The 19,228-nt window shown below is 59.6% G+C and overlaps 3 long non-coding RNA genes across 3 annotated transcripts; 1 reads left to right on the top strand and 2 right to left on the bottom strand.

The window, feature by feature from the left end:
- The first annotated feature begins 1,182 nt into the window (after nucleotides 1-1,182).
- On the top strand, nucleotides 1,183-13,347 carry LOC140691126 (uncharacterized). Its single transcript, XR_012066612.1, has 3 exons — nucleotides 1,183-1,364; nucleotides 6,578-6,694; nucleotides 12,993-13,347. It is a non-coding gene; the product is annotated as an uncharacterized lncRNA (long non-coding RNA).
- LOC140691160 (uncharacterized) lies at nucleotides 2,480-5,115 on the bottom strand. Its single transcript, XR_012066667.1, has 2 exons — nucleotides 4,906-5,115; nucleotides 2,480-3,740 (listed from the first exon to the last, which is right to left on the bottom strand). It is a non-coding gene; the product is annotated as an uncharacterized lncRNA (long non-coding RNA).
- On the bottom strand, nucleotides 12,306-14,661 carry LOC140691127 (uncharacterized). The gene is made up of 3 exons (XR_012066613.1): nucleotides 14,543-14,661; nucleotides 14,361-14,422; nucleotides 12,306-13,111 (listed from the first exon to the last, which is right to left on the bottom strand). It is a non-coding gene; the product is annotated as an uncharacterized lncRNA (long non-coding RNA).
- Between the last annotated feature and the right edge of the window lie 4,567 nt (nucleotides 14,662-19,228).

Below are 19,228 nucleotides of genomic sequence, written 5' to 3'. Positions count from 1 at the left end.
GGACAGAGGAACTCTGATTTAGCAACAGGCTTGACTGCGTGGAAAGACATTGCTGGGAGGGTGAAACTCAGTCACCGGCTGCTAACAAGTCACTCGGAAACAGTGGCTTTAAACACTCAACACCACTTGTGGACCCAGGAGGAATCCAGGAGCAGCTTGGCTACAGGGTCCCGGCGTGGGGAGTCCACGGGACTGTGGGCAGGTGTCAGCCTGGGCCACGCCACCTGCAGGCTTGCCTGGGGCAGGAGGACCCCCTCCAGGTGGCTCAGTCTCCTGTCCGGAAAGGTCGCCTGATTTCTGGCAGGAGTTCGCCCTGGTGGACCTCTCTACAGGGCAACAGGCTCTCCCAGGAGGGAGCAGGGCGAGATACCCGCTCTGCTGTCCTGGAAGCCGCCCTCTGTAGCTCTGCAGTTTCCGACTGGCCGTCCAGTCAGGGTGGGGATTGGGAGGGGACCTCGAAGGATGTGGGTCCTGGAGGTGTGGATCACTGGGGGCCAGACTGGAGACAAGGACCACACAGATGGCTGGAGAGAGAGCTGAGTTTAGGCTGCAGAGGGGACACTGGGCAGCAACTCTGACCAAAGACAGAGAGAGGAAGGAACAAAGCTGTCCACGGAGACAAGATCAGAGAAGCCGCAGAAACCACCAACTCTCCACCCCTGCTAGGGAGGCAGGCAGTGGTCTGGCCACTAGCAGCCTGCCCGGGTGCAGGGAGTGAAGGCAGGATGGAGCGGTGACGGGGCCAGAGGCAGTGGCAGGGCTGCTGCTGCCTTGGGGATGGGGGGCTGTCTGAGAGGCTGACAGCAGCGAAGCCTCTTCTGTCCCCTCCCGGTCCGTCCCGAAGTTCCCAAGCAGAGGAAGGTGAGGAAGGATGGGGGACGGGACCTGCCTCAGGCACTGCCCTCCGCCCGGGTGATGGCACCGAGCAGGAGTGACCCGGCCCCCAGCTCCCTGGGGAGTGCGTCTGAACTCGGACAGAGATCATGGGTTGTGCTGACTTGGTTACCCTGATGCTCAACAAAGTCAGGGCTGATCTGCTCAGAACCGGGCTCTGTCCCTCGAGGGAGAAGTGGGCGGAAAAGGCCAACCGGAGATGGACGGGCAGCCGGGACCTTGTCGCCAGGAAGTGACGTCATCAGATCCGGGAAGCCTGCAGGGACCTCTGACCACAGACCCCCTGGGGGAGCTTCTCAACCGCCTCCCACGCCTTCAGGCCCGAGGCGGGTCAGGGCGAATGTCTGCAAAGTCACACTGTGCAGACAGTGGCCCTGCGGAAGGAAGAGCTGAGAGTCCCGAGGGCGGAGAAGCAGCATCTCCCGGAGCCCTCGGCCCGCAGAGGGGCGTGTGCCGTCCCTGTCTGTCAGGTACGTCTTAGTTGCCTGGAGAAGCCACCCCAGCCCTTCCCAACTCCACTGCCTCCGCACCCCCAGTCATGGGGGGCCCACAGGAGGGTCTTAGCCTCTGGGTCCTTGCCTTTCTAGTCACTCAACGCCCACCCGAGGCAGACTCGGGGCCTCGCCACTGTCCCGAGAGCTGTAGGGAGCGCCCAGCTCTGCTCTACTTGTGTGCGTGGACAGTGTCGCCCCGGGGGGTCTCACCCTGTTGCAGAGCCATCCCATCTCCGTGCGCACTGGATCCCCCAGCACGACCCCCCCAGGAGGGGGGGCTGCGCATCTTCCCCTCCGGGGAGGGGGTCCCTGAGCCTCTCCCCCCTTACCCGATGGCCAGGCCAAGGCCCCCCTACCCTGACGTAGGGCATGAATATACACGCACGCACATACACGCATAGCCTAAGAAAACTTCACGCTAGAAAATGTCTATTTAAAGAACACTTAACAGGCAGCCACCCCAGAAGAAAAACGGGCAAGAAGCCTGGACAGGTGACACAGAGAGGAGGCCACCCAGCTGGCGTCTGTGGCAGGCGCGGCCGAGCCCCAGGGGTCAGCAAGGACACGCAGCCAGAGCCAGAGGCAGCCACCACGCCCGCCAGCACAGCAGCTGGAAACAGCTTCTCTGGGGGTCAGGGAAGCGGAGACGGCAGGGGTCTCCCTTAGGGCCTTATGTCAACTGAAGCCACGACATTTGAGGCGACACTCGCTGGCGGACCCCTGCCCATGAGCACCTGCACGCCACCTCCCCAATTGGCCTGGTTTTCTGAGAACACAGGGACCCCAGGCTCCAAGAAGTAGCAGCCTGGTGGACAAGGCAGAAGCCACGCTGCTCCATGCCCTGGTCTTTCTTGGGTGTCAGCTGGCATCATTTTCCCCAGAATCTGTTGGTTTAAACAATCACGGACGTGCCCTTATTCGAGGGGTGGGGAAACAGAATTTGCAGCCATTTAAAACATCTGCCCCAGGTACTAAGATCACTAAGGCCACACGTGAGCTCTGGAGACCTGCCTCTGACAGTGCAGCCGCCTCGAGTAGTGAGTGCTGCCTGGTTCAGAGGCCAACTCCACCACTCACTTCTGCATGCCCTGTATTTTTTAATTAATTACTTTATTTTTAATTGAAATATAGTTGATTTACAATGTTGTGTTAGTTCCAGGTGTACAGCAAAGTGATTCAGCTGTGCATATGTATTTTTCAGATTCTTTTTCATTAGAGGCCATTACAACATATTGAATATAGTTCCCTGTGCTCTACAGGAGGTCCTTGTTGTCTATCTATTTTATGTATAGTAGTGTGTATCTGTTAATCGCAAACTCCTGATTTATCCCTCCCCTGCTCCTTTGGTAACCATACATTTGTTTTCTATGTCTGTGAGTCTATCTCTGTTCTATAAATAAGTTCATTTGTATAACTTTTCAGATTTCATGTGGTATTTTTCTTTCTCCAGCTGACTTAACTTCACTCAGTAGGACAATCTCCAGGTCCATCCATGTTGCTGCAAATGGCATTTCATCCTTTTTTAAGGCTGAGTAGTATTCCATTATATAAATACACCGCAGCTCCTTTATCCAGTCATCTGCCGGTGGACATTTAGGTGCTTCCGTGTCTTGGCTGTTGCAAGTAGTGCTGCTGTGAGCACTAGGTGGGGGGGAGGCGTGTGTCTTTTCGAATTAGTTTTCTCCAGATACATGCCCAGGAGTGGGATTGCGGGATCACAGGGTAAGTCTATTTTTAGCTTTTTAAGGAACCTCCATACTGTCCTCCACAGTGGCTGTACCAATTTACACTCCTGCCAGCACTGCAGGAGGGCTCCCTTTTCTCCACGTCCTCTCCAGTGTTTATTGTTTGTGGACTTTTCGGTAGTGGCCGTTCTGACCGGTGTGAGGAGACACCTCTCTGTGGCTTGATTTGTGTTTCCCTGATGATCAGTGAAGCTGAGCATCTTTTCGCTGCATGTCCTTTAGAAGTTACTTGATGTAACTTGTCTGCTGGATTCCTCCTTTGTAAACTGGAGATGCTGGCAGCACTGTCCCCCTTGGCCCCGTCGGAAGGAGAGTGTGGTCCTTGGCGAACTTGCTCAGTGAGCGCTGCTCCACCCAGAACTGTGCCCCCCCACGACCGTGGCCTCCAGCTGCGTCAGTCCCGACGTACTCGCACCTCCACGTGCTTCCTGTGGAAGAACCTCCTTCCTGGGAACTCGGCCAAACGATGGTTTCTGGGGAGGGCGTCTCAGTGGGATTCACACTCGAATGGAGTCAGTCAGGTGGTCCTGAGTCTACATCCTATTTCTGCTCTTTTTTTGTTGGATGTGGGATAAGATGCTTATTCTCTGAGACACAGTTTCCTCATCTGTAGGGAGGAGAAAAATGGGACCTCCTTGACAAAAGGGCTGAGGAAGTCACACAAAAAGTGTTTATGGGAGAACCCAGCACCCAGCACAGAGCCCAGGGCATGAGTATTTGCGGCGGTTTTCAGTTTTCAGAAGGAAAAAGAACATGAGTCTCAGAGAAGTCATTCGAAGCAGCTCACTGGCTGAAATAAACACCTCAAACCATCCTCTTCAGCCAAGGAGAGGCCCAGAGGTGTACCCTCTTGGTGAGGGAGGACGCGGTGCTTCTGTTCCAGGGATCACGGCCCATTGTCCCCTCCTCCCTCCTCGGCCCCTCTTGCCCAGTTCCCTGTGGTCCCAGCCCGGAACTGCCCCCTGGCCAGCCCCACCTGCAGACACGCAGGGCCCACAGGCTGGCTTCACCCCCCAGCGGACCCCGACACACCGCCTCAGGCTGGGCGGGTTTCTGTGTGCCCGTTTTCTCTCGGAGCCCCCTGCTGCAGTGACTGCGTGCTGGAATTTCACGGGGCTCAGCTCTCAGTCCAACTCATGGACAAGGCACTCTGGCTCTTAGAGGGACCTCCCAAAGAGCAAATCTTCAAGAAAAAGTTGGGATGCTGGGCGGGAGGGAGTCTGCTCAGTTCCTTCCCTGTACCCGCTTTGGTTGGGGGCACACAGGGCCCCACGGGGATCTTGGCCCCAGGATTCCAGCCCCCAGTGAACTCAGCAATTCTCCACTCACAAAATGTGAAGCACCTCAGAGTTTCAAGATAAAGCAAAACCTACCTACCCTAAGGAAAACTTAGATGCCCGCTTGTAAGGGGGACCACCCCCACGGTGTACGGGGTCGTCCCATACGGCTCAAAAGGAAAATTATACAAATGGGCCAAGGCTGAACAAACAAAAACGGGTAATCTGCATTTCTGAAAACCTGCCCAACAGCTCATCAATAGTGCTCAGCTCTCCCGAGCCCCCTCATGACCTCCCGCTCCGTGCATCTCCCACAAATGACAAGTCAGCGTCTGACGGGCACCTCTGACAAATCAGCGGCCACACGGTCTGCACCTCTGTCCTCTGAAAGGAACAGTCTTTGAAAATAATTTAGGGTATGAGGGAGGGAGGGTTTCCTAAGGGAACAGCCAGGACAGATTAAACAAATTATGTCAGAGTGACACACGCACTTACCTTGAGCTGCGCATGATATAAATTCTTAATGTCTCCTGTTACTTTTTTAAACTTTGCTCTTTGTCTTGTGGATGGTTGCCCGCATCATGATGACTGTCTTCAGACTACTGATTCCTCAAAGTCAAGTCTTTGGCTCAAGCAACAACTGTTATTTTAAAATGTGAAAAAGTACATGATTCTGCACGTTTGTCATCAACATGGTGAACAGGACCCTCGGGAAGACAGCATGGCTGTCCCCCTGCTCGCCATTCCTCTGCTCCCCAACCCTTGCTTCTCGAGTGAAGAGAAACTTGGGGGAAAGCTAATGAAATTCAGCGATACCTGGAGTGGAAAGGTTAAGGGCAGGGACCCTCCTGCCCCAAGATCATAAAACCCCTGACGGAAGCCCTGGGGGTGGGGAGAGGTGTGCCGATGGCGAGATGTTCCCAATAATTAGGAACAGACGGTTCGTAACTAGAAAAGCAGGCAGGAGAAAATATTCGTCAGAGACGCCTGATTAAGTGTGAGAAGAAGTAGGGCCCTGAAGCTGGGGTGGACAGAGAGCCGGGAGCCATCTCAGCCAGGCTATGGTCGTCGCCGAGGGGGAGGGCAGCACGGGGTGTCGGAGCTCACACACGTGTGCCCTACAAGTGGTGTGTTCCACACGTTTAATTCTGGGCACGAGGTGGATGCCTGCTAGACTCTCATGCACGACCGTACTGGACGATTCAAACATAAAGGGTCTAAAGCCAGACAGACGCCTTCCTCCCAGCTGGCCAGACCGACTGACGGCTCCGTTCCCTCCAGTGAGAGCCCGAGGTGTGAGCTGCAGGCTGGCGCAGCGCTGCAGTCCCACCCCTTCAGGGGGGCTCACACCCCCTCTGTGTTTCTCCTTGGTCGCGCTGTTCCGTGGTATTTTTAGCTTGGCTTCTTAGCAGTTTCTCAAATGCTTTTCAAGATGCTTATGGGCACATGTTGAGAACCACATAGTACAAAACGGGGGGCTCCCCCGAAACCCGCCCCCAGCATCTTCACTCTACAGCCCCGCCCACGAGGGTCTCCATCTTGTTCTTGTCCCAGCCTTCCTCTCTGCCTTGTGTGGGTGCCAGAAGCCCAGGCTGGCTTTACCCTATAAATCAACCTGAGCCTTGGCATGAAATGAAAGAGAAAGCTTTTAGAGATATTACTTTTCTGTCATTAGGCAAAGAGTCATTTCTCCAAAAGACTAACCACCTTCATTTGACTTTAGGGGGCTGCGCAGATGGCTTATGAGTGGGGAAGTTCTCATACGTCAGCTCAGCAAGGGGCACTAGACTGGAGGCGGAGTCCACCCTTGCTGTGGCCTTGCCTGTTTGACACCCATGGAAAATGCACGAGGCTGGGACCCCTTTCCTCTCTGTTTACTGAAACCGTTTAGGAAACACGGCAGCAAAACAAGTGGAAGATAGCTGGACAGACTTGGCTGATGTTAGGAGAACGCGCCCTGTCTCAGGAGATTTAGAGGCGCCTGGACGGTCTTCCACGTACCAAGCTTAACACCAGCTTCCCCTGCGGGAGCCGAGAAGGAGAAGAGACAGCTCACAGCCATTATACCTCAAGGAGAGGGTGGGGTGAACTGCAGGTGCGTTGGGGGGAGGACATCAAGGAAGGAGTGACTTTAAGTGACAAACCCGTTATTGCGTCTGGATTTCAGGCTCCTCTCCTGGCAGAGAAGGCGTCGAGGTGAAAACCTTGAAGACCCCTCCAGCCTCGGACCCTGTATCGTGCTGGAGGTCTTAACCAGCTTGAGAAGCATTTGATTTTCTGAATGGTGAGTCCTGGGGTCGGTGAGATTGCCCCACTGGTGCCTGGCAAGTCGGTTCTCTCAGTCGCTCACGGCAGCCTTGGACTCCTCTGACCCCACAAAGAGCAGACCACGGCCAGGGAGAATGTGAGCTCTCAGAAAACCCACCTGGCGGGGGTTAGAGGAGAGGGTGGCGGCTGCGGGGACAGAGAGAAGAAAATATGGGAGGAGAACCAAGACCTTCCTCTGAGAAAGCTGCCCATTTGGGGACCTGGAGGGGCTGGAAGGGGACCTGTGCAGACGCCTGTCCAAGGAAGAGAGAAGATTATGTCAGAGGAAGATGTGCAGTGTTTTTTCCTGCTCCTGACAGATCGCAGGAGACCCCATCATGGCACTCCTGCCGGGTCCTCAGTGTGCATTTGGACACGAGGCAGATGGCAGGAGGGCGGACCCCCACCCCCACACATAGCAGTCCCTTGGGCTGGAAGCCTGCAGGGTCTCAGACACCTGTCCCCTTTGTGCCAAGTGCCTGTTCTGCGTTGCCCTCATCATCTGGAAATCCCCCCTCTGTGTCCTTGGAGCAAGTCTATCGGCTCAGGCTTGAGTGTACAGCCTGGTCAGAGAGCATCATGCCTGGGCTCCACGCGTGTCCACCCTCGCCTACGAGGACTCCGCTTTCCCATGTGCCAAACGGCGGGCGTCCAGCGGGTGGGTCTGCCCTCCCTGTGGCCTCTTCTCTGGTCAGCCTTCTCTTGCTGAAGTTAAAAAGTCAGAACCATGGAGCATGTTAGCCATGTGGCTGGCCCCAAGTCACGGGGCGGGATAAAGTGCCCGTTAACCAGACGCTCCCTGTTGACGGGGCTGCTGCCACCGGCCTCTCTGAGCATCTCCGTCACCTCAGACTCGGTTGTCACAGAAAGGTGTCCCTGCCTCTCGCCACCTGGACACACATCTTGCTTCTGTCTGTTTTGCTGGCTGCTGTCTTATTCCCTCCCTTGCTGGTGTCTTAATTTCCCTCTCCTTTGACGGCTGTTCAGCCGCTCTTCTGTTCAGCTCCATGGTGTCGGGGCAGAAGGTCGGTGCTAGTGACACAGCGTGCAAGCGCAGGACTGGCTTCTGGGTGGTCAGAAAGCCCTCTTCCCTCTTCGAAGCTCGCTGCCATTTCATTGCTTTGCAGGGCCTTCCCTTTGGTGGCTCCCACCCCTGCAGGTACAATACACACCCCAGGAGAGCGGCGTCCGGCGGCCCGTTGCTGCCAGCAGGGTGCGGCCACGACAGTGTTCCTCCCCGGCAGGAAGGCGACTCGGCAACAGCGGGGCTCGGGGGCGGCCGTCCGCTCTAGAACCGGAGGGCCCGGCAGCCTGGTGCTCTTAGAATGTCTGCACGCCCTTCTCTGCGCGTTTGAACTTGGTGAAGCTGCCTTCTCCTCCGGAGCCTCGGTCTCCTGATTCGTGACAGAGGTCTCCGAACTGTCGGGGAACAGCCGCCTCCGTCTGCTGACCAAGAATCAGGGCGTGTTGGAGAGAAAGTGACTTGGGGTCAGTGTTCTGACCTGAGCCCCGTGACCACCAACCTGCCGCGGGCAAGTCGAAAAGTGAGGACCGACTGGCGAGAGGTGTAGACCGTCCACTTGGACACGCGGCTTAAAGGGTCTTGAAGACTAAATGTCGTAACTTGAGCCACGCGTGTCTGTAAGGAAGCTGCCCGAGACTCTGAGCCCCGTGTTCTGACGGTTCGCAAAGCTAGTGCTTTAGCAGACCCACAGGTCCTGAAGCTGGGGTCTGATCATCCGCAGTTACAAAATGCGGCGTTTATTGAAAACCTACTGTGTGTCAGTCTGCTCTTTCCCTAGAAAGGCGTGAACTACAGGTGGGCCGTATCTTTTAAATCACGAGAATATAAGCGCGCATATGCGGAGCTACAATCGATGGAACCAGAACTGGACCTCCCCGCGTGCCCCGCCCACGCCCCGCCTTCCCGTCCCCGCGTGCCCCGCCCACGCCCCGCCTTCCCGTCCCCGCGTGCCCCGCCCACGCCCCGCCTTCCCGCCCACGCCCCGCCCACGCCCCGCCGCTCCGCCCCACGCCCACGCCCCGCCCACGCCCCCCCCCCCCCCGCCCGGCCTGCCCGCTCGATCAGAGGAGGCCAAGCAACAGGACTGTCGGGAGGGTGTTTTAAACCCCAGGCTTTTCCATCTCAACCACACGGAAGGCGTCCCGAGGCCGGGCCTTCCGTGGAAGCCGCGGTTTGGGGGCGATGCCTGCAGGAGGGGCCTGCGATGGCCCTGGGCGAAGGGGCACAGCTCAGAGCTGCCGGCGGCAGACAGAGGGCACGGCTGCGATCTAACCCATCACCTGGCCAGCACCCCAGTCTTCGCTTCCCCTGGGTTCCTCCCCGGTTCAGAGCTGAGCCAACTACAGCTCCGAGAACAGCACGTTTACCCAGGTTTCCAGTCCGTCAGAGGACAACATGCAGTGGGAACTGAGAAGGCCTGGGGTCCTGAGCAGACGCCGAGACAGAACCCTGAGCTGCACACCCCACGCCGGCCGCGCCTGCCTGCTCCCCCCAGAGTGGGCGCCCGGAGCTGGGAGGCAGCTTGCAGGGGGCTGGGGAAGAGACCTCTCCCCCGGGAGCCGGTTATTCTTTTGCTGCTTAGCTTGTTTTTGGAACAAACCACTGGTGCAATAATAGACATGAAGGCGCTGGAGTGAAACGTCGTGACAGGAGGGGTTCCCGCTGGCAGCTCAGTCAGTGGCGGGATTTTTCCCCGGTGTCCTCTTGCTCATCCCCTGCCGGACAAGGGGACGAGCCCTCTCCTCCCCTCCCGCCCTGTCTGCCCACCAGGAAGGGCCAGTCCTCATCGCCGTCTTCAATGACCCTGGATCTGCTGCCCTAGGAGGAGGTCTTAGGGCCCCCGACCCCTACCTGCTTTTGTTTGGTTTTCTGGAGTGTGTTGGAGGGAGCTGTGGTTCTGGGGCCGGAAGGGACTGAGAGGTTGTCAGGTTCAGTCTTCTTGTCTCTTGTGAGGTCAAGGTCAGTGACTGGCCACATTCACACAGCTGGTGCACAGCGGAGCAGGGCCCACATCCGCGTCGCTGACCTTCTCTGCTGCAGGGCCCTTCCCTCATGACACCCTCCCCCCGGAAAAGGCCGGTCACCAGGAGCCCAGCCATCTGCTGGGTGGAGAGATTTCCAGGAGGCTGGACCCCTGCCCAGGGCTCATGGCCTTTTCCTTCTCCCGGATGGGGCAGGGGCAGCCTACCCTGAGGCCCTTCCCCTCAGCCTGACATGTGCAGGTTACCCGGGGACCCTCCAGTGGTCCAGCAAGCACCACCCTCTCTGGACCTCTCCTACCTCAGGTTGGCCTGACCCCCCCCCCCGCTTTGTTTTGAACTCCCTTCGTCTGGATCCGTTATGGCCCACGTGGGTCCGTCACTGGTTCACTTGGTGGCCTCCTCACTTGCCTGAGCAGTGCACAGGGGCAGAGACCCTGTTTTATGCGACATGCACACCCAGCGTCTGGCGTAGTGCCCGGTACAGGGCAGGTGTGCAACCGACGTTTGCTGATCATGTGCAGAATTGCTCACGCTGCCAGCGGGGGTCTGGTCCACAGAGGAGGGGGCCCCACTTCTGGGCAGTGAGCCCCCTGTGCGCTCCCAGCCGGGGGGGAGCATGTCTGGGGGTAGGGAGCAGCTGTGCGGAGTGCAGAGTGGAGAAGCACGTGGGGAGGAGGAGGCACCGTGGGGGCGGGGGGTAGCACTCTTGGGATCAGCTGTGGGAGGGTGGCGATGACTAGTCCAAGTGTAAGGGAGTGACAGCCGCCACCAGGAAAGCCACGAGCCACCCTGGGTGCAGGGAAGGCATGACTTCACGCAGAGCTTTGAGTCATGCAAAGTCGGGGGGGGCTCATCCAGGCTCCATGTCAAAGTGTCACCCCTCTGGGTGTCCCCCCTCTGCCCCAAGGCTGTTAGGCCAGGGCAGACCTCAGAACACCTGGGAGGGACGCCTGAGGGGGTGGAGGTGACAAAGGGTTGAGCACACCCACCAGCACTGTGGGCCATGTCACCAGTGGAGCCCCCGCCCAGATGGGCCCGAGCAGCAGTGGGAGGCCCGGGAGTCGGACCACCTGAGTTTAGCCATGTTCCTCCACCTATGAGCACGGTCTTTCACAGACCACTTCCTCTCGAAGGTGCCAGCTCCCTTGTCTGGAATCCCAAGGGTATGTTCTGAGTCTACCTGCCACTCCAGCTCCCTACCCAAGTGTGAGCCTGTGTCCCACCTGCTGTCCTGTCGGCTCCTGCCCCCAGAGGACAGTACTGCATCTTAAATGCCTTGTGGTCAGATTCATCAAAGGTCTGGTTGTGGCAGAAATTCACCATAAGTGGATTCGAGGAGGACAAGGACAGAGACCCAACATCCCAACATCGCACTTAAGGAGAGGATGGACGTGGAGATCCTTCCAGCAAGGGAGGCGTGTTCTGAGCCCCGGCAGGCGGAGGGACACACCGCGGCTGGCTTGGTCTCCCTTCAGCTCCGTCGTGCTGGGGGCACAGCGAGGAACCCCATTCAGACTCTTCCCCATCTCGGCATGGGGCAGACACAGCACGTTCACCCCTCGTCTGAGGAGCCACCTTCTCCCCAGAGGAGCCACCTTGGCTCCGAGACCTTCCTCTTCCGTCTCACTCTGCCCTCCCCAAGTCAGCAGCTCTGTCTGTGCGTGAGCGCTGTGGTCCATGCAGTAACCGGCCAGCAGCTGCCGTCCTGCACTTAAGTGGGGAGGGTTCCGTGTTCTCTGCGCTGGTAGAGGTGTGTGAGGAGGGGGCTTTGGGGGGAAGAACTGGGCCCCTGGAGGCCCCTCCTGCCAGCAGGTGTGAGCGCTGGGATCTTGGTTGCTTGGCTTCCAGTCTGACGGTTACAGCTTCCTGCCTGGAGGGCTCTGTGCTGGTCGAGTGCTCTGGATGCAGTCTGTCCAGAATTCAGACAGGCCCGGGGCCCAGACCTGCCAAGGGACCGCCCTGCAGAGAGTGACCTGTGCTCTTCCCAAGGTCATAGCAAACACTGAGGAATGAGGAAGGCTGTCGGGAGCTACAGGCACCTGCTGGACAGGCCAGCTCATGGCGACAGGGCCCAGGACAGTCAGGTGGTCAGGGGTGGTCTCAGGCAGGACAGAGCCCAGAGACACCCCCAGACCAGGGAGCATCTCTGCGTGGGCCCTGCGGAGCCCTGACCCCCTCACCAGGGCCCTGGGCTCATCTGGGCGGTCAAGGAAGTGGCCTCCCTGACTCTGTCCGTTTGCAGCTCACGTCATCCGTCTCTGCGTTCTGGCCGCCCCACAGACCCTCGTGTTCCTTCCTGCTGGCCGGGGTTTCCTACTTCTCCTCTGGGGTAAAGAAAAGTTAAGAAAGAATGAGGCCCTCTATCAAGGCGTAAGTTGTCACAGCCCCGGCCGGAGAGGAGCACTGACGAGTCCTCCAGGCTCTGGCGTCGTGATCGTTCCACCTTCTGCCCCTCCGGGTGCTCACTGTTTCCTGACCTCCAGTTTCTAAGACCCCGAGCCCAAAACAGAAGCAGGACCACCTAGGTCTCCTCAGAAGCCAACCGGCCGTCTCAAGACACGTGCACCTCTCGAGCCTTCTCCAGGGGTGGCTGCCGGTGTTAACACAGCCTCTTTCATTAAATATGTATTGTGTTCTGGGGCAGTTTGCATCTCGCGTCACCCACCTCGTGGTTCCGTTGTGGCCACGATGCTACTGTAAACCTGGTCCCAGACGCCAGGTTTCCTTACTTCTGTCTGGAACGGGGACGAGAGTCTGAAGAAAAGTCACTGCTGCTTCTTTCAAGGCACATGCGCGGTGCTGCCCCTGCCCTCCCTGCTCTGCAGCCGGTCCCCACGGTCCCCACGGTCCCCACGAGTGGGCGTTCCCTTCTCTCCCTACAGGTGAGGAGACCGGCTCAGAGAGGCTGGTCCCCTGCGAGGGTTCACAGCCAGGTCTCCTTAACTGTGCGGCCCGCCAGCCTCCCACGTCACAGGCGTCCCCGGACCCCCACTTCTGATGTGGGCACATCGCTGCTTTGCCTGTCCGGGGCCCGGACAGTGTCCCTGCTGGGCCCTGCCCCTCATCCTCAGAAAAGACCCCCAGCCTCCTCGCATGACCAGTGGGAAATTAGGGGAAACTGTGATCAAAGCCGCCCAAGAAACGCTGCTTTTTAAAGTGCCTCTGAGTCAGTCCCCTCTTCCGCCAGCCTCCTCGACCAGCCTGTGGTGCGGCAGGTGAGGCAGCTTCAGCCTGAGTCAGCGATGACTCCCAGGGTTTCTCCTCCGCAGATGAATCACCTCCAATTACGGCTCCTGACTGCGCACGAGTCACTCGCAGCGTCACCTCCGCTGTCTGACCCTCGCCTCCAGCCGTCCAGCTGCCTGTTTGTCCAAGATGCTGGTGAGTTCTGCACTTGCCAGAGCCCAGAAAGGAAGCCGGACAGACAGGTGACTCAAGGCTGAGCCCCCCCCCCCCCGCCTCACCATCTGCTCTCAGCTCCGTGCCTTCGGTGCAGGGGGAAGGGGTACGTGGATCTGCTCCCCCAGGGGCCCGCAGCGGACTGCAAACCCTCCACTAGCAGATCCGATGGGACCTTGTGTGTCTCCTCAGCGGAGATGAATAAAGCCACCATTTCCACCATCACCTTTCCTATAGAGGATGCCACACAGCCTGCCTGGCCCCAGAGGGTGTGTCAGGCTCCCCCGCAGCCCCCCCCCCCACTCCCCTCTCTGGCCTCCTGTGAATACCTGCCTCCCTTCTACCTGCGAAGGAAGCCTGGGGCAACCAGGCCCCTGCTGCCCCCTGCTCCCTCCCTCTGCGGAGTTCCCAAGCACCCACACCTTGGCAGCTGACCCAGGCTCATGGTACCGGGAGGCACCATGCCACCTACCCACCTGGGGTGCCACACCGGGCTCCCTGCCCTGAGCTGCCAGCAGGACTCTGGGTGCCAGTGAGGGTGCCTCTCTGCAGCGTGGGTCAGGCTACAAGAACCCTCCTCAACAATGCAGCACCAGTGAGGGTGGAGACTGCACCCGGCGTGGCTCGGCCCCGGCGTGACAGTGGTGAGCCCAGAAAACCCCACGGGGTGGCATCTGGGCTCCAGAACCAGGCAGAGCCATGGTCAGACCCTACTCTGACTCTGGCTCTTCTGACCGTAGGTGCGGTTCGCCTCCTCTTTAACTCTCGTGCCTGTCCTTCCAGGCAGGACTCATCAGGACCCTGCTTGTGCAGAGAGAGCAGAGGCTGGGCCAGACTCGCAGGCTGGGGCGGGTGGGTGCCCTGGTCCGGTCCCTGCCCTAACCCTCCACTCGGCTGCCCCTCACCCATAACCTTGGCTGCTACGGCTCTTGTTTCTACATTCTCGTCCCTAAAAGGCAGCAGTAAGAGAATTTCCTCCCAGTTGGTGTGGGGGTGACGGGCACTGTGCTCAGTGTGTGTGACCACCGCGCTCGGAGCCTGGGCACAGCAGGCATGGGGTCTGTAGTGACCCCGGGCAGAGCTGCAGGCGGAGTTTTAGGGCAGGTGTTTAGGGTGGCCTCGGGAGGAGGACTCCAGCCCCTAGTCCCAGAGGCCCACAGCGGGGCAGACAGCGGGTCTTGGGATGCTGTTGGGGTCCCCAGGCTGCACGCCGTTGCCGCCCCCTCACCTGCACTCACCCCTTCCTCTGTCCGCATCTCTCAAGCCTCCCGATCAGCCAGTCCCTCAGATAATTCTGATTCTGAAAGCAAATGGCCGTGTAATTATGGATCTTACCCACTGGGGACCTTAGCCTTCGCTGACAGTCAGATGAAAACTATACACTCATTCCGCAGAAAAATCCACATACACCAAAACATACAAACATGTTCTTAGAAGTCCAGGGTGACCGTCCGACTCCAAGTTCAAGAGCCACATTTCCGTATCATCAGGAAAGAGCCTGTGGTCACCCTCATGCCTTGTCTGACGCACACACTCCCTCCTCCCCCAGTCTCCTCTGGACACTGTCCCCGCCCCCCCCCCCCCCGCAGCAGAAGCCAAAGCGTGGTTGCCATGGCAATAGTGACAGTGGTTGCCAAGGAGCAGGAGGCCGGGTAGGGGGAGGCAAGGGGGCCGCAGCCCAGGAGGGCAGCCCCCCCACCCCATGCAGGCCTGAGCACCTCGGGCCCTGGAAACGGTGTTCCCAGCTGGCCGCCATGACAACGGCGGGCTTGGGAAACTGTTCTTCGCACCTGGACAGATTCCGCAGCCCCTGCTTGCTCCTTCTTCTCCCCAAGTGGCTGATTGGGGTGTGAAGGGCCTGCTGGATGCAGAGGGCAGAGGGCAGAGGGCAGAGGGCAGGACAGGGTCCCCAGGAGGCCAAGCCACCAGAGATGGGCCCCCAAGCAGAGGACCAATCCTGGGACACAGGATGCTTGTCCCCTTCCAGGGGCTCGGCCCCTCCTCCTGGGGAGCTCAGGCTCCTTCCCAAGGACTCGTCGAGGAGGGAGACCTACTGGCTGTGCTCCAAGCGAGCCGGTGGCCGGCGGGTGGGGCACATCCGGCAGAGCCAATCGGGACACGCGGGGACGCTGGGCTCCACTGCAGTCACTCATTTGAGTGGGCCCCTGTCCTCTTTCCCAGACGGGAAGCCGAGGCTTAGAGAGGGCAGATCACTGACCATGTTGTGCCGCCAGGAAGAGGTGGAGCCGAGCCTGGGACTCGCCCTGTCTGCCTGCAAGTCCGCAGGGAGCAGAGGGACACGGCTGTGAGGCTGGGATCTGTTCACTTGTCCAGACAAGGGCGAGCCCCTCAGAGCCAGCCCTGGGGCTCAGGGCCCTCCTGGCCAAAGTGCTCCCCCGACCCTGCCTCGGCCAGCAGCCCCGTCTCTTCTGAACCCCAGGACCTACTGCGCTCAGCACTCTGCATCATTGCCTTGAAAACACGCAGACGACCGTGTGGGGCTCTCATCTGTGCCCAGGGCTCGGGGCCCAGCGGCCACTCCAGGAGAGGACCCTGGACAGGAGCCGTGCGGCCCTCTGCTGCACGAACAAGCCCTCCCGGACGCCGCCGGGCGCTGCCCTCGGGGATTATGGGAGGAGGGGGCGAGCTGCAGGGGCCACTGCTGTGTTGCAGGGATTCTGCTGCCTTCACTCGTCTGACCTTCACAGGGCCCCTTCAGGGCTGGTGGTGACATCCCAAATGATGGAGTGAGACGGGGCGCTCACAGAGGTCGGTAACCTGACCCGGGACTTCAGCCCAGGCATCTCTGGCTCCGAATCTGCCCGGTTTCTGTTCTGTTCTCTGACCTCCCACACACAACGCTGCTCCTCGTGGCTGTTGAAGACGGAGACCCCCGGTTTGGCCCCTTGGCTGGGAGTCCACGTGGCCTCCTCTTCCTCAGGGCCCCTCGCCTCACACAAGGTCCGTCATCGTCCAGAGACCTTTGCTTCTCTTCCCATTCTTCCCACCATCCTGGCTCCATCCAAGCCGGAGACCGGGAGTCTCAGCCGACAAGCAGAAGCCAGAGACAGGCTCTCGCCCCATCTCCTCCCCAGACCAGGGCAGCGGGGAGACTGGGGTCCTCACCAAGCCTGAGTGCAAAGGAGGGCCTGGAGACAAGGTCTCCACCCCAAGCTGCAGGCCGTGGCTCTCCAAGCTTTCCTCCGTACCTCTGCCTCCTTGGGAAGGCCTCACATCCACAGCTGGGCCAGGATCGCCGTGGGGGTGCCCTCAGTGTTCCCCTCCCTCTGGGATGGGCTCCCTCTGCCTCCGTCTGGTCCCCCTTCCATGCCAGACCAAGCTCAGCCTGTGTTTGGCCTCATGTCCCCTGCTGGAATCTTTTCTGAGGGGGCCGTCTGGGGGCCTGGGAAGAGCTCGAGATGAGGGCTCAGAAGACTTGTGTGCTGTTCCCAATTCTGCCACCAACACGCTGGATGATCTCGAGTGTCTGGGCCTCAGTGTCCCCTTCTGTGGTCGCTAGGCCAGCTGGCCCATCCTGACGTTCTGTGCTGCTGTCTCAGCTCTGCAGCTCCTTGAATCTATTCCTCCCCCAATCCCGACCCAGCAGTGCATCCACCCCCGGCCCATCCTACCCACACCTGCCAGCTACACAGCATGTGAGGCAGTTGGTTTGTTGGTGTGATTTCTTTACAGGCAGGAAGTCGAATTTAAATTGCGCCCCAATCAGCACAGAAGCCCCGAGCTCAGGCCTCCCACCCAACACGCCATCGAGTCGCCTCTCCTTCTGTTTCCCTCCGTCTTTGTTCCTGCCCTTTTCCGGTCACTCAGTCGGGTGCCACGTGCTCGGCGGATGTGCCCGCCAGGCTTGCTGCAGACCCGTGACCCAAGACGACAAGGGCTGTCCGGGAGGCACGCGCAGCCCCACGAAAACACGACGCACGGCAGGCGGACAGAGGGTGTCTCGATGCCCTTAGTGTTTGCTGTACCCACGTTAGTTGTTAACTCCGTAGAGAGATCATGGTTTCTGTGCCTGCCTCCTGCCTTCTCAGCTACACGGCTCCAATACACCCCCCGCCCCCCTGCCAGGGCCTCACCTCCAGACCAGGGTGTGTGACCTCTGCAGCCAAGGGGGGGCTTCAAGGCTGTGACGCACTGGCCAAGCCTGTCCAGACAAGTGATGGCCACCTGCCTTCCCCGAGGCCTGCTCAGCTCAGGGGCCCAGAGCTGCCTGTGGCCCCCCTCCCACCGCGGCCCCTTCTCCCCTGCGGCCCCACCATCTCAGCACTCCATGCCACTCCGTCAGTAACAGCTCTCAGGGCTCGGTGTAACTTACACAGAGCCTGCCCTGGTACTTACTCACTTAACTGTCTCAAAAACACAGGGAGACAGGATTATGACTGCTCCCCCTTCACAGATAGGAACCTGAGCTCAGGGGGACTTAGGGCCGCCCAGACCCACCGTGGAGCCAGACTTCCCGAGCTCCTGCAGTGCAAGAGCCTCCCTCAGGAACTTCCACATGGGGAGGTAGGGGCGGTGGCCTCTCCCCGGCTGCGGCCGCTCCGGTCTCCTAAAATGTCACATCACCTGCGGCTTCAGGGCAAGTAGCCGGGAGAACCCAGTCCCCAGCTCTCAGTCCATCTTCTTACACTGCAGGGGAGTGAGAGCAGGGGTCAGCGGTGGGGGGGGCGATGACAGGGCCACGGGCCACTGGTGCCCCTCCCCCCCCCGAGGACCACACCGACGGAATCTCTGGGGTGAGGAGGCGGGGGTGGATCAAGTGTTTGAGACACAGTGGGTTTTGCTTTCTTTCCTGGACAGAAATAAAGAAGAAAAATTAAAACATCAGGACGCTGGCCCAGCTCCCATGTGAAAACGAGGAGGTACGGGGTGTGGAATAGAAGACAAGCCCCTGGGGAGGCTGCGGTGGGGGTCTCGGGGCAGAACCGCTCTCCTTGGCTGACGGAGGCTGTGTGGGCAGGGGGGTGTCAGGTGTTTCCCTGGAACAGAGGGGTCTGCCTGCTCCACAGCTGCCCAGGGCCCCACCACGGTCTCCAGGCGAGTCCACACGTCTGGGGAGCAGCCTGCCCGGTGCACGTCGGGTGAGGGCCCAGCTGACGGCTCGTAAAAGAGGGGTGCAGGGTGCGCACCCTGGGGGTTTACACCAGAGACGGGAGCTATGGGGGAGGAATGGCCCCCACCCCAGCCGTCCATTCTCACCTGGACCTGCTCCTGGGCCACGTCCGGCCTCCTGGAGGCTGCACGGGCTACTCTGTCAGGGAGAGACGGACGCTGAGGAGCTCACGAGGAGGCGGTCGGGGCGAAGAGAAGTGAAGAAAGGAGAAAGACAGAGGAGAGACAGGGCAGAGGAGGGGCAGACTCCAAGGGTGTGGGGGGAAGACAGACAGGTACCCTGGAGGCAGGCGGAGAAGGAATCTCCAGGCCGGGCGACAGGAAGGCAGACAAAGGAGACGAAAGGCCGGCAGGGGGACGTGTGCCCAGGTAGGCTCAGTGTCTCACCCCCTCCTCCCTGCACAGCCACTCCCACGTCTTTCTGGATCTTTCTGTCTGTTCACCTGCCACAGTCCAGGGCTGAGACCCCAAGCCCGGCGGATCCAGCTGTTCTTCGAGGGTTAGTGGTGCTGGGAGGCCTCCTGGTCCGAACCTCCCCCAAGATGAGGGGACAGGAGGACAGATGTAAAAGGACTGTAAATCTCTAAAGGATCAGACCCGGGGCACCCACGTCTGTGTCCAGGACGGAGCTCATCAGACCTTCGAGGGGAGCCTCGTCCCAGGTGCTCAGGCTGCCTGTCTGCTGACCTCGGTGTCCCGGCCTGTGCCCCTCACAGCGCTGGCCCCAGGTGGGCAGACGATGGGTGAGTGTGCTTGGGCGGAGGGGTGAGCCGCCTTGCCTGCACCGGCCAGGCGGTTAACCTAGACAGGGACGTACAGTGAGAGCATGAGCTTCTCCTTATTCCTGAAGCAGCTCTGGGCTCTTGGCACAGAGAATGACCTAGAGGTTCTCAAGGAGCCACTGAATATGTATGAGGGAATCTGAGCGCGGGCGAAACAGCCAGGGGCAGGAGGGAGCATGGGCCGAGACCAAGGG

Source organism: Vicugna pacos, chromosome 33 (genome assembly GCF_048564905.1).
Source record: "Vicugna pacos chromosome 33, VicPac4, whole genome shotgun sequence".
NCBI classification, from domain to species: Eukaryota; Metazoa; Chordata; class Mammalia; order Artiodactyla; family Camelidae; genus Vicugna; species Vicugna pacos.
This window is presented reverse-complemented; position numbering and strand designations above follow the sequence as displayed.